This window comes from Pinus tabuliformis, chromosome 3_2 (assembly GCF_031772625.1).
Source record: "Pinus tabuliformis cultivar Carrire ecotype Pingquan chromosome 3_2, CPIR1, whole genome shotgun sequence".
NCBI classification, from domain to species: domain Eukaryota; kingdom Viridiplantae; phylum Streptophyta; class Pinopsida; order Pinales; family Pinaceae; genus Pinus; species Pinus tabuliformis.
The window spans coordinates 607,444,202-607,457,263 of NC_142302.1; the positions used below are offsets into that span (position 1 = coordinate 607,444,202).

Genomic DNA, 13,062 nt, shown 5'->3' on the forward strand with positions numbered 1-13,062 from the left:
CAAGCATTAAAGTAAACTGCAGATAGAACATAAACATAAATCACAGAAAACAAGCCAAAACAAAAGGACACAAGATGTGGCGCTAGCCAGGGAAAAACCCCAATGTGGGGAAAACCTTCATCAATTCTTCTTATATGTTCTTCAATAATTCAGCAAGGAGAGAGAGAGAGAGAGATAGTACATTTACAGCATAGATCATCTCTAAGAAGATGATACATGAGATCAGTTGAAGACAAACTGCTTCAACTGATTCTCCATTGTGCTGCATCTCATCATCATGCTGCACCCATTCACTGAACTGCTCTTGTCACGGAAATGCAACCAGTCAGGGTTGTACCCATCACAGTGCACTATGCTGCACCACTCACAGTTGTACCCATACATGCTGCTGTACATATTGCCTCCACTATGCTGCAATCATTACAGTTGTACCTATACATGCTGCTGTACATACTGCCTCCACTATGCAACAGTTGTACCTATACATGCTGCTGTACATACTGCTTCCACTGCAACAGTTGTACCTATACATGCTGCTGTACATACTGCTTCTGTCCCATAATATGTCCAGCATATCATACCCAAACATGGCCCCGCTGTCACCTACAGCAACAGCAGCTAGGTGACCTTTCAGGACAGCAACCAACTGTAGTATTGATCCTAAACTAGGATCCAACACCCCTGCAAAACACTGTTGAACTGATGTTTGCTTCTGCGTTTGTGACAGCCCTGGTTAGGGCACGTGCTGCAGCCCTAAACCCTTATGAAAGTCCACAAACCAACCCTCAAAGGTTTGCAACATTCCCAGTGAAGCCTCCTCTTTGTCCACGCTGCCTTCTGAGGGGCTAGTCCACCTTAACAGCCCTCTACGCAGCTCTTTCTGTGTGCTAAGGCCTGCGGCCTAGCACTGTCATGAGACAGTCCCTACGCATGCCCAAACACACCTTCTTCTTCAGCGTTTTGTCCCTCTAGCTCTTCGGCCTTCACAACCCAACAACTCGGCCCTTGAACAGCAACTCGGACTTGTCTTGATCAATGTTTTAAAAACCGGAACCAGTGACCAGACCGGTCCACCTAATGAACCGGGTTACCAACCGGAACCGGTTGAACCAGGACTGGTTAGGTCTAAATGAACCGGTTTTAGAAAAATACATTAAATAATTAATTTTTAATGAAAAAACTATTTTTAAGATTTAAAACCATAATTCCAAGCCAATAGAGACAAATTATGCAAAGATTGCTCATTTATATACCATGTAAAGGTGAATATATCAAAATGGCACCGAGTGCAATACATATCATCAACAAAATACATAAGCAATGAGGCTGTAAATGGCCTCTAGAGGGCAAAAACAAAGCCTACAAACTATGGGGCCAGTGGCCTACTACAAGACTCAAGTCTACATATATGATAATAGTGATCAACATTATCACTTGAAACTTCTCATGAGTCATCATGATCAAACTCAGTTGGTTGAGTCTCGACTCCCAAACTTTGCAGTCACAAACTTCTCTATTGGTTCAGTGACTTGAGTCTCAAACTTCTGAAAATATTCTGCCTAACATGGCCTATTATTTCATTTGGTGCTCCACATGGCTTTACATGGCCTCTGAAGCAGAAAACTTCCGGTTAAACAGAAATATATATAAAAAATACTTTTATTTATAAATGAATTACAGATGATGATGATTTACAATGGGTTGCCTGGCTTATATACCGCCATGGGCACCCTTTGGGAAAGGGCATGATCTTATGATCGTGCCCTTTCATCTAACTAAACCTAAAATTAAACAATAACCTAAAATAAACTAATTTTTTACATAACATTGCCTTCCTCTCGAAAGAATGCTTTGTCCTCAAAGCATAAGTAACGACGGATGTTGTTGAAGAATGATTCATTCTCCCAGAAAGCGTCTTCTTCGGGTAAGTCCTTCCACTTGATCAGATATTCTAAGATGATCAAGGTCGCACATTTTAAAAGGTCTTGGATTAATCTCTCAAGTTTCGTTTTTTGGTGAGGTGGATATCGGTATGGCTTGATGTTAACAGGGTCTGGTCTTGCCTTGACTTCTATTGTATGCTCAATTTCCCTATTAGGCGGCATCTTCATAGGTAGGTCTTGAAATACTTTTTCATGCTTCCGAATCAGATCTTGTATCTCTGGTGATTCTTCTCTGGTCATATTTGCAGATAACATTTCTAATTGATGACATTGTACTGCATAAGTAGGTGCTCTTTTTCGAATTCATCATCTGAGATGATGATACATCATGATTTTCTGGTGCTTGGAATCCATGTAGTTTGTACTTCTGACCTCCCCATTTGAATTTTATAAATTGTAATTGATGGTTGGCGGCATAAGTACCTAAAGTTTGTAGCCATTGGATGCCTAAGACTACATCTACTCCTCCTAATGGTACCGTGAAGAATGGAGACTCTAATTTAAAGTCTTGAATCTGCAAATTGACTTTATGGCATTTCCCTACCTTTTCAATCTTCTTACCATTAGCTATCATCACTTTCATGTTTGGTAAGGGAAATGAAAAGATATTGAGTTTCTTGGCCACAGTCGTATCTAGAAAATTGTGTGTGCTTCCAGAGTCTATGAGAACCACTACGTTGTTCTTCTTTATGTGTCCTTTTAACTTCAAGGTCTGAGGTTGTGATATACCTGTCATGGCTGACAATGACACTTGCGGAGTACTTCCGTCATCTAATTCTGGTGAGAATTCTAGGGCGTCTTCTGTTTCTTCTATGTCATAATCTTCACTGTTTGAATCATTGGTTGCTTCACAATTATATAGGTTCTTTAGTTCTTTTCCTTTAGCACATCTATGTTTGGGGTCCCACTTCTCACCATAGCGTTTACATTTACCCTCTTTTATCCTTTGCATTTCCACATTAGATTTTTCATCTTCACGACGATGTGGTGGAACATATCTTGTATTATTTGAGTCCACATACTGGGGTATCCTTCGTCTTGCATAAGCTTTTTCCGCTGTTGACCAAAATATTGGTTCGGATTTCTTTTCGGATGTTTTTGCTTTTCGTCTTGCTTCTTCTATAGATGTAATATCATGCATCTCAAGTTCTGCTTGTAAATGGGTTTTGAGTCCCGAGATGTATGACTAAATTAGACGAGATTCTGATAACCCAGGTACTCGTGTTACTAAGGTCTCCCATTCTTGAGTGTATTCATCGACACTTCCTTTTTGTCGTAGTTTGATGAGTTTTGAAAAGAACTCTTCTTCCTTTACACCTTGGAATCTTTTGAAGAATGCATCTTTAAATCTCCTCCAGCTAATGACGTGTGTTGTCTTTTTCCACCACATATACCAGTTATATGCTTCTCCCTCCATTTTCATGGATGCGTGTCTGAGCTTTTCGTCATCGTCAGTGATGTCATATATCTCAAAGTATTCTTCTGCTTTATTTATCCATGCGACATTGTTTTTTTCGTTCCCATCGAATTTAGGCATCTCAACCTTTACCCTCTTCTGGTATGTGGCTAATGGTTGAGCAAAAAGAGGGTGTTGATTAGTAAGGGTATCCCAAAGTTGCTTGTTTGTAAAGGCAGTGTTACTTGCTTCTTGGTGGTGTGTCGCTGATTTTTTTGGGGATTCAACTTTGTCATGAGAGTCTGTGGACTTAGTTGAATCTGACGAGATGTGTTCTTGATCCTCTTCACCTTCTTTTAATAGCTCTTCGGGTGTACAATTCGACTTTTTACACAGACTTTTCAGCATTGTTAAGACTTCTCTGAAGTTTACTCCTGTTTGGACATGTTGACTTTCCATTTTTATCTCTATTCGATTTGTCGTATCTTCAAGATTTTTGATTTTGTCCGCTTACTCCCCAAGCTTGCTCTCGACTTCATTTAATCTTTTACTGACCTCGTCGTGGTTGTTATTTGAGATCCCAGCCAAGTGTTGCTTGATCCTGTTAATACCCCCTCCTTCAATGGATTTTTGGCAATATTTGCAGATCATTTTGCCATCAATCATATCACAATGAGCCCATGCAGTATCTCTGGCTTTTGGAGGCATGATGACTACTACTTAGCTTAAACTCTATTGTTCCACTACTCCAGCAAAAACTCAACACTCTCCAAGCTCCCAAGCAAACTCACAAACACTCCAAATGAGATGTGTGAGACAAATGAGAGGGAGAAGGGCCTCTTAAAGGCTTGGAGAGGGTGTTTTTGGAGGGAAAGGACCCTTACTTTCCCTCCAAAAACCCTAAACCACCTTGGATAAGCTGTTGTGTGGGTCCTCCGCGAGCATGGCAGGTAACCGGCCAGTTAGGACCGCTTAGGGCCCATTTCTCGCCATCCAGCCTCCTAAACCAGATTTTTGCACCGGTTCCAACCAGTGAGCCTGTTATTCGGCTGATTAGACCGGTAACCGGTTAGCTAGGCCAGTTTTTAAAACTATGGTCTTGATAGCCCTCAAACAATCCTAGGGCAGTCCGCAAATCAACCAAGCAAACTGTCCTCTTTTGGATCCTCTCTTGTTGCGGCTAGGGCATCTTCATACCTCCCATAGGTAGGGCAACGTAGGGCTTCCTCCAGCTGCAGATTAAGGCTCCCTTTAGCTGCGGATTAGGGCCTCTTAGATCTGTGGCCACATCTCCTACAAGTCTGCGGCTAGGGCTCTCCTAAATGACCCTTCTTTGGGCTGCGTAGAAGGCATCTCCTCTTGACCTCCTCTTCCACCAAAAACCCAAAACAAGTGGAGAGTGAGATCACAAGAGATGATTATTAAATGACTTGAAGTCCTCCTTTATTTATACTAAAACGTTGAACACAAGTGGGGTTTATTTGGTTGTTGGCCGACCATGACGAATTGTCCCATAACACTAATAAATTCATATCTCCATGAATACTTATCGAAATTGGATGATCTTTAGATCAATCCTACACCTCTCGATGAAAGGGATCCAAGAAAAATATCAACTGCCATTATTAAGATGACCCACATGGAGTTTGGCCCTAGTTGCCAATTTTAACACTCCCTCTCAACTAGGGAGAACTCCATCCGCTAATCCATATGTTCGACTATACTATCTCTGCCATCAATGCCCTACATTGCTCTGCTTTGCTCTACTCCGCTCTCCTCTGCTCTGTTGAGCTCTACTCAATTCTGCTCTGTTGAACCATGAAGAAGAAGAATTGATTAAGAATGTCTCATACCATTCTCTACCGACCCAAAGTCAGTTTCATTAATCCCAAATCAATATCACAAGAGAGTGTCTCAAACCACTCATATTGATCCCAAATCAGTTTCATTGATCCCAGATCAATGGAGGTCATCCTAGCATAGGGAGTACGGTAGATACAACGATTCGTCCATCAACAGTACTACTATGGTCCCTAACCCCATTTCCCTGCTCATTGATCAAATGAGAGGTACTTCCCATGTGATCAAATGAGAGGTACTTCCCATGAGTCCCAGATTGCATGGGTAGGATGCCTCGACAGGAGAACTAATCATTCTGTCCACAGGAGAACGAATCATCCTATCCCACAGTCGCCAACGGAGAACTAATCATCCTATTCCTTAGTTGCCACGGGAGAACTAATCATCCCAGCCCACAGGAGAACTAATCATCCTGTTCCATAATCGCCATGAGGTATCACAGGGAAAGGTTGAATCTATCACCCTGTACATAGCGCACCACCAGGAGAGGGTGAGTCGCCCTGTGGTTGTATGTCGCTCAAGTAAGTACCCCAAGCCCCCCCAAGCTCCCAAAGCTCAATGCATGCAACATGCAGGACCCTTATACGAAGGTCTCTCAACGACTCCAAGTTGTTCGGGAAAATCAAAGATTTGACCTTTCCCCGGGGCTTTGATAAAGTGTCTACGACCTGTACATCAGTCTCAATGCGATGGAGCCTCCTCGCTCATTGACTTACCATATCCCAAATAAGGTAGTATCTGATGTCTATCTACTGGAGCAATCATCGGACATGGGATTCCTCAATAATCGAATCCCCTCCTAGTTGTCACAAAGAATCACAGTGGTATTCATCATGTGTACAAACAGCTCACTAAAGAGCTTCCACAACTAGGCAACTTCACACGAGATCATACTCATAGCTATGTATTCGGTCTCAGCGGTGCTTATAGCAACCGACTTTTGCTTCCCGCTCATCCATGATATCGAGGCAGAATCTAGAGAGGACCAACACTGGGAAAGTGCTCTAGCGATCCTCCACACTACCTGCCCAGTCAGCATTCGAATAATCATGCAGCTTCATATTTCCGGCAATGTATCTCAATCCATGAGAGACTGTGCCCTGAAGATATCTCAGAAGATTCTTGGCACCAATCTAGTGAGGCTCAACCAAATATGAGCTCATGCTAACTACAAAGCATATATAGGGACGGAAGTTCATCAAGAACGTCAATGCAGATGAGTTTATGAAACTCAAAGGCATTTCCCAAATCTGGTCCGCCATCACCACCATATAACTTCTGAAAGTTAAGATCCTCGAGGTAGTCACGGGCTTGCAGTTTACCATTCCATATCTAGAATCCAACTCCCTCTTACTTCTGCAAGTGAGAGGATCTGCACTTGTCAGAAATAGGTCGTTTCTCAGAAGGTGTTGGTATGAGAGGTCTATCATCCACAACCTTCAAACAATGGTTTGGATCGGCTTCACTTTTAGTGAATCTCAGCTTCATCAGACAGCGATCAATCCTCTCATATTAGGCTCGGGGTGTTTTACTTCAAGCCATAGAGGGCTTTCTTCCACTTGTATACATGAGATTCCCAATCATGAATCTCAAACCCCTCGCGTTGTTCCAAACCTGTGGACTTGCTACATGAGGGGAATGGTCCCCTTGTAAGTTTTTCCTTCGGTACATCTCAGACATGTACCTTCATGCTCTTCTTGAATTCAGGTATCTGATTCAACATCTGACTCACATTGGTTAGGGCCCTCATAGAGTAGATCTCAGGTGTTATAGATGAGATATGTCATGATCCCCAATGGACAATCCTACAACTTGACAGAAATTGCCAACCCCGAACCCATGAGTAAAAGCATCTTTGAAAATTTCATTTTCAAACACGTACCTTTCCATCGATAAATGCCACCCTGTAACCTTTGACTTCCATTGCCGAAATGGACACCAGGTTCTTCTTGTGATCAAGTACATAAAAGAGATTCTGTAAATGAATCGAGTTACCCTCATTCAATTGAGGGGTAACATTCCCTACACCCTTTCCGGGATAGGTGGCATTGGCTCCAAGTATAATCCCACGATTGTTTCCATCTCTACCAAATTAGAGAGAGCACCCTTCTATCTAATGAAGTGCCTTGAAGCACTATAATCGATAAGCCAGATTCCCAAAGAATCTGAAGGAGAGGACCAATGCAAGATAGCGCTTCTTTATCTTATTAGAAGCAACATTTGATTCTTCATACCTGGGGTTCCTTGCTTTCTCTGAAGAGTTGGTCATTTCCTTGATGACCTGCATTACCTGTCATTCCTCTGACCATTAAAGATGTCCCTGGAATGATTGTTATCATCATCAAGTGATGTGTCCCTACCATTCGGACACTCCTTCGTATAATGGTCGAACTAGTTATCTGCCTTCCACCCTGAGATCCGGTCTTCCCAATGAAGTGATCTTTAGATAGGCCATTTTCCGCTACGCCATTCCGATAATATTCTCTGCTTCGATTTCACCCTTGGTGAATTTGAAGAGGGATGAGGAACCCATTGATCCTTTTGTCCTTTCCTAACTGTCTTTGGTGATTGCTCTTTCACTCTTGCTTGGGCATTGTCTTCACCTCAGCTCTGATACCATGATAAGTTTAGGTATGTTCTATGCTTAGAGCAATTTATTTCAATTTTCATAGTTAGCTCAATATCTTTTCCAGATTAGCAATCACATCAGCATTAAAGTAAATTGCAGATAGAACATAAACATAAATCGCAGAAGACAAGCCAAGACAAGAGGACACAAGATGTGGCGCTAGCCAGGGACAAACCCCAATGTGGAGAAACCCTTGACCAATTTTTCTTATATGTTCTTCAATAGTTCAGCAGAGAGAGGGAGAGAGTACATTTACAACAAAAGTCAACACTTTGACTTATCTAGATAAGAGCATAGATCATCTCTAAGAAGATGATACATGAGATCAGTTGAAGGCAAGCTGCTTCAACTAATTCTCCATCGTGCTGCATCTCGTCATCATGTTGCACCCATTCACTAAGCTGCTCTTGTCACGGAAATGCAACCAGTCATGGTTGTACCCATCACAATGCACTATGCTGCACCACTCACAGTTGTACCCATACATGTTGTTGTACATACTGCCTCCACTACGCTGCAATCATTACAGTTGTACCTATACATGTTGTTGTACATATTGCCTCCACTATGCAACAGTTGTACCTATACATGTTGAAGTACATATTGGTTCCACTATGCAATAGTTGTACCTATACATGTTGTACATACTGCTTTTGTCCCATAATATGTCCAGCATATCATACCCAAACATGGCCCTGCTGTCACCTACAGCAACAGCAACTAGGTGACCTTTCAGGACAACAACCAACTGTAGTATTGATCCTAAACTAGGATCCAACACCCCTACAAAACACTGTTGAATTGATGTTTGCTTCTGCGTTTGTGACAGCCCTGGTTAGGGCACGTGCTACAGCCCTAAACCCTTACGACAGTCCACAAACCAACCCTCAAAGGTTTGCAACATTCTTAGTGAAGCCTCCTCTTTGTCCACGCTGCCTTCTGAGGGGCTAGTCCACCTTAATAGCCCTCTACGCAACTATTTCTGTGTGCTAAGGCCTGCGGCCTAGCACTGTCATGAGACAGTCCCTACGGATGCCCAAACACACCTTCTTTAGCGTTTTGTCCCTCTAGCTCTTCAGCCTTCACTACCCAGCAACTCGGCCCTTGAACAACGACTCGAACTTGTCTTGATAGTCCTCAAACAGTCCGCAAATCAACCCAACAAACTGTCCTCTTCTTGATCCTCTCTTGTTGCGGCTAGGGCATCTTCATACCTCCCTTAGGTAGGGCAGCGTAGGGCTTCCTCTAGCTGCGGATTAGGGCCTTCCTTTTGTTGCGGATTAGGGCTCCCTTTATCTACGGATTAGGGCTCTTCTAGCTGTGGATTGGGGCGTCTTAGATCTACGGCCAGATCTCCTACAAGTCTGCGGCCAGAGCTCTCCTAGATGACCCTGCCGCAGATCTCCTACAAGTCTGCGGCTAGGGCTCTCCTAGATGACCCTTCTTTGGGTTACGTAGAAGGCATCTCCTCTTGACCTCCTCTACCACCAAAAACCCAAAACAAGTGGAGAGTAAGATCACAAGAGATGATTATTAAATGACTTGAAGTCCTCCTTTATTTATACTAAAACGTTGAGCACAATTGGGGTTTATTTGGTTGTTGGCCGACCTTGATGAATTGTCCCATAACACTAATAAATTCATATCTCCATGAATACTTATTGGAATCGGATGATCTTTAGATCAATCCTACACCTCTTGATGAGAGGGATCCAAGAAAAAGATCAGCTGCCATTAATAAGATGACCCACGTGGAGTTTGGCCCTAGTTTCCAATTTTAACAAAAAAGTTTCACAAATTCCAAATAATTTTATAGGTCAAGGTAAGGAGTTTTACAATAAGGTGGGGGGATATTGAAAGTTTCAAAAACTTTCAAGTCTTTAATCTGGTAATGTGGTAGCATGATTGGGATGGAATTCCAAAGAGCTTAATGCTTGGTGAGACCTGCCAAAAGAAAGTTTCAAAGTAGAGGAACATTGAAGAAGCCACAAAGGCAATTCATGGATGCAAAAGTTATAAAGTCTTGCAAAGCAAAGATGCAATTGCAAAAGTTAGAGGACCACATACACAATAGATGGCAGACTTAAGTTCACTGGAAACGTCAAAGAAGATGATCACATTAACTGAGAATGTCAGGCAACATAGCAGGAGACCTCAATGACTACAATGAGGAGCCTGTATCATGGTCCCCTCACTCGTTCTTGTTCAGAATGTAGTGATGGAAGGTCTTCTAGCTTGTCCCTTAGCAAGTGAAGACCTCGACTTAGTCTTTCTCTAGCATAAGCATGAATTCATGAAATAGACTTCGGATACTTTGGGAAATTGGTTGATTGATAGTGGTGCCTCAAGGCACCTCCCTAGGTACAAGGAGGCTCTTTCAAATCTGATAGAAAAGGATATAAATTTGGAAATTATCCTTGGAGACAATGCCACATATCCCGTGAAGGGAGTTGGGAATGTTACTCTTCAATTGAATCAAGGTAACACCATTCATCTACAAGAAGTACTATATGTACCCGATCTAAAGAAGAACCTCGTATCTATCTCAATGATGGAGGACAAAGGATTCAAGGTGCCATTCATCGATGGGAAGGTACGTGTTTGGAATAGAAATTTCAAAGAAGCATTTACCCTTGGATTCGGGGTTGATAGCCTATATCAAGTTGGAGGAAGCCCATTGGGAGCTATGTCTTGCTACACATCACTTCAATCCAAATTATGGCACTAGAGATTTGCTCAACTACATTATAAGGCTTTACCCAATGTGAGGAAGATGGTGACAAGTACGCCCGAATTTAAAGTAGAACATGCAGGTGTTTGTCAGGGGTGTGCCAAAGGAAAGCATACAAGGAGATCATTCCCCTCAAGTGATAGCAAGACTACTGACATCTTACAATGGGTTCATTCTGATCTATCTAGTATGATGCCCGTGACATCTTTAGGAGGATATTTATATTATGCTATCTTTTTGGATGATTCCTATCGCAAAACTTGGATATATTTCTTGAAGAAGAAGGACAAGGTATTCTCATGATTTCGTTCTTTCAAGGCTTTGGCCGAACATCAAACAGGGAAGAAGATCAAAATGTTGAGGACCGATAATGGAACCGAATATGAGTCAAATGAGTTCAATGACTATTGTAGAAATGTTGGCATTATGAGGGAGACTACTACCGCATATACTCCCGAGCAAAATGGTGTTGCTGAAAGGAAGAACTGCTCCATTATAGAAGCCATCAGTGCCATGCTTCATGATCAAAGCCTTCTAAAGTTCTTATGGTCGGAAGCTGCAAACACTACCATGTATGTTCAAAATAGATTCCCTCATCAAGCATTGGACTCCAAAACTCTCGAAGAAGTTTTTACCGATAAGAAACCTGATGTTTCTCACTTTAGAATTTTTGGTAGTCCCATATATTTTCATGTGCCAAAAGAAAAGAGAAGCAAATTGGATGCTTCTGGGAAGAAAGAAACATTTGTGGGCTACAGTGAAACTTCTAAGGCATATAGAATCTATGTGTCTGGTCAAAGAGAAGTGGAGATAAGTCATGATGTCATCTTGGATGAGGATGCTGCCCTTGGAAGATTAGTAACCTTCCTCTTCTAAGGAAGGACAAAGAAACAGATTCAGGAAAGTGGGGAGAACCGCAGGATGAGCCAATGTCGAATGCTGAAGGACCAATGGATCCCATTGATCCATGCCCTCATGAGCCCTCATCCTCAAAAAGGAGACCCTCATGGCTTAGGGAAACTCTCAGAGATGCCAAGAGACGTGTTGCACCTAGGGGGACATTTCGTGAAAGTAAGAAGCTGAATAGGTACCAAGAGTACTTAACTGCAATGAGCACCATTGTTCAATTTGAGCCTTGCACATTCGAAAAAGTTGTGAAGCACCAAGTTTGGAAGGATGCAATTAACGAAGAGTATGAGTCGATTATGAAGAATATGTCTGGGATGTGGTCCCTAGACCCAAGGACAGATCTATTGTCACCTCTAAATGGCTCTACAAGATCAAGCATGGCACTGATGGAAGTGTTAAAAAGTTCAAGGCTACATTTGTTGCTCAAGGCTTCTCTCAAAAGGAAGGTGTGGACTACGATGAGATATTTGCACCTGTTGCCCGATATACCACCATTCGTTTGATTATAGCCCTTGTTGCCTCGCAAGGATGGAATCTACACCAGATGGATATCAAGACCGCCTTCTTACATGGTTCAATTAAGGAGGAAGTCTATGTAGAACAACCCTAGGGATTTGAAGTTCAAGATCATCAGACACATGTATGCAGGTTGAAGAAAGCCCTCTATGGGTTGAAGCAAGCTCCCCGAGCTTGGTATGAGAGGATCGACAGTTATCTGATGAAGTTGGGATTTACAAGAAGTGAAGTTGACCCAAACCTTTATTTTAAGGTTGAGAATGATAGACCTCTCATCTTAGTACTTTATGTAGACGATCCCTTTCTAACAGGTGCAGACCCTCTTATTCATCAATGTAAGAGGGAGTTTGGCTTCAGAATTCGACATGAAGGACCTAGGATTGATGCATTACTTCCTAGGGTTGGAGGTCTGGCAAATGTCAGGTGAGATTTTCCTTTCTCAAGGAAAATACATCCTGAATCTACTTGAAAGATTTGGGATGGTGGACTACACGTCCGTGACTACTCCGATGGGACTTAACTTCAGGAAGTTATGCGGAAGTGTTGTTGGGCCCGATTTGGGAAATCCTTCTCAGTATCATCAACTCGTGGGGGGCCTGATGTTCTTGGTGAACTCTCGTCTCGACATATGTTTTGCAATGAATACATTGAGTCAATTTATGGTCAAGCCTCATCACATACATTGGATTGTTGCCAAGAATCTCTTAAGATATCTCCGGGGCACAATCACTTATGGATTGAGATACACTGCCAGGAATGTGAGGCTCCATGGTTACTCTGATGCAGACTGGGTTCGCAGTGTGGTGGATCATAAAAGCACATATGGATGTTGCTTCTCTCTAGGTTCTGCTTCGATATCCTCGATGAGCAGGAAGCAGAAGTCGATTGCCTTGAGCACCACTAAGGCTGAATACATTGCTGCTAGTATGGCCTCCTGTGAAGCTATTTGGTTGAGGAAGCTATTTAGTGAGCTATTTGGACATGTGTTGGATACCAACGTGATCTTTGCGACAACCAGAGTGGGATTCGTCTTTCTGAGAATCCCATGTTTCATGACCGCTCCAAGCATATTGATATC

General features: G+C 42.5%; 1 protein-coding gene across 1 annotated transcript in view; it reads right to left on the reverse strand.

Moving 5' to 3' along the window:
* Positions 1–288: 288 nt before the first annotated feature.
* LOC149182080 (callose synthase 12-like) overlaps positions 289–13,062 on the reverse strand; it is a 38,378-nt gene continuing 25,604 nt past the window's right edge. The window contains exon 2 of the mRNA XM_089416737.1: positions 289–1,074. The gene's annotated coding sequence lies outside the window, so the exon portion shown is untranslated. The remainder of the gene's footprint in view (positions 1,075–13,062) is intronic.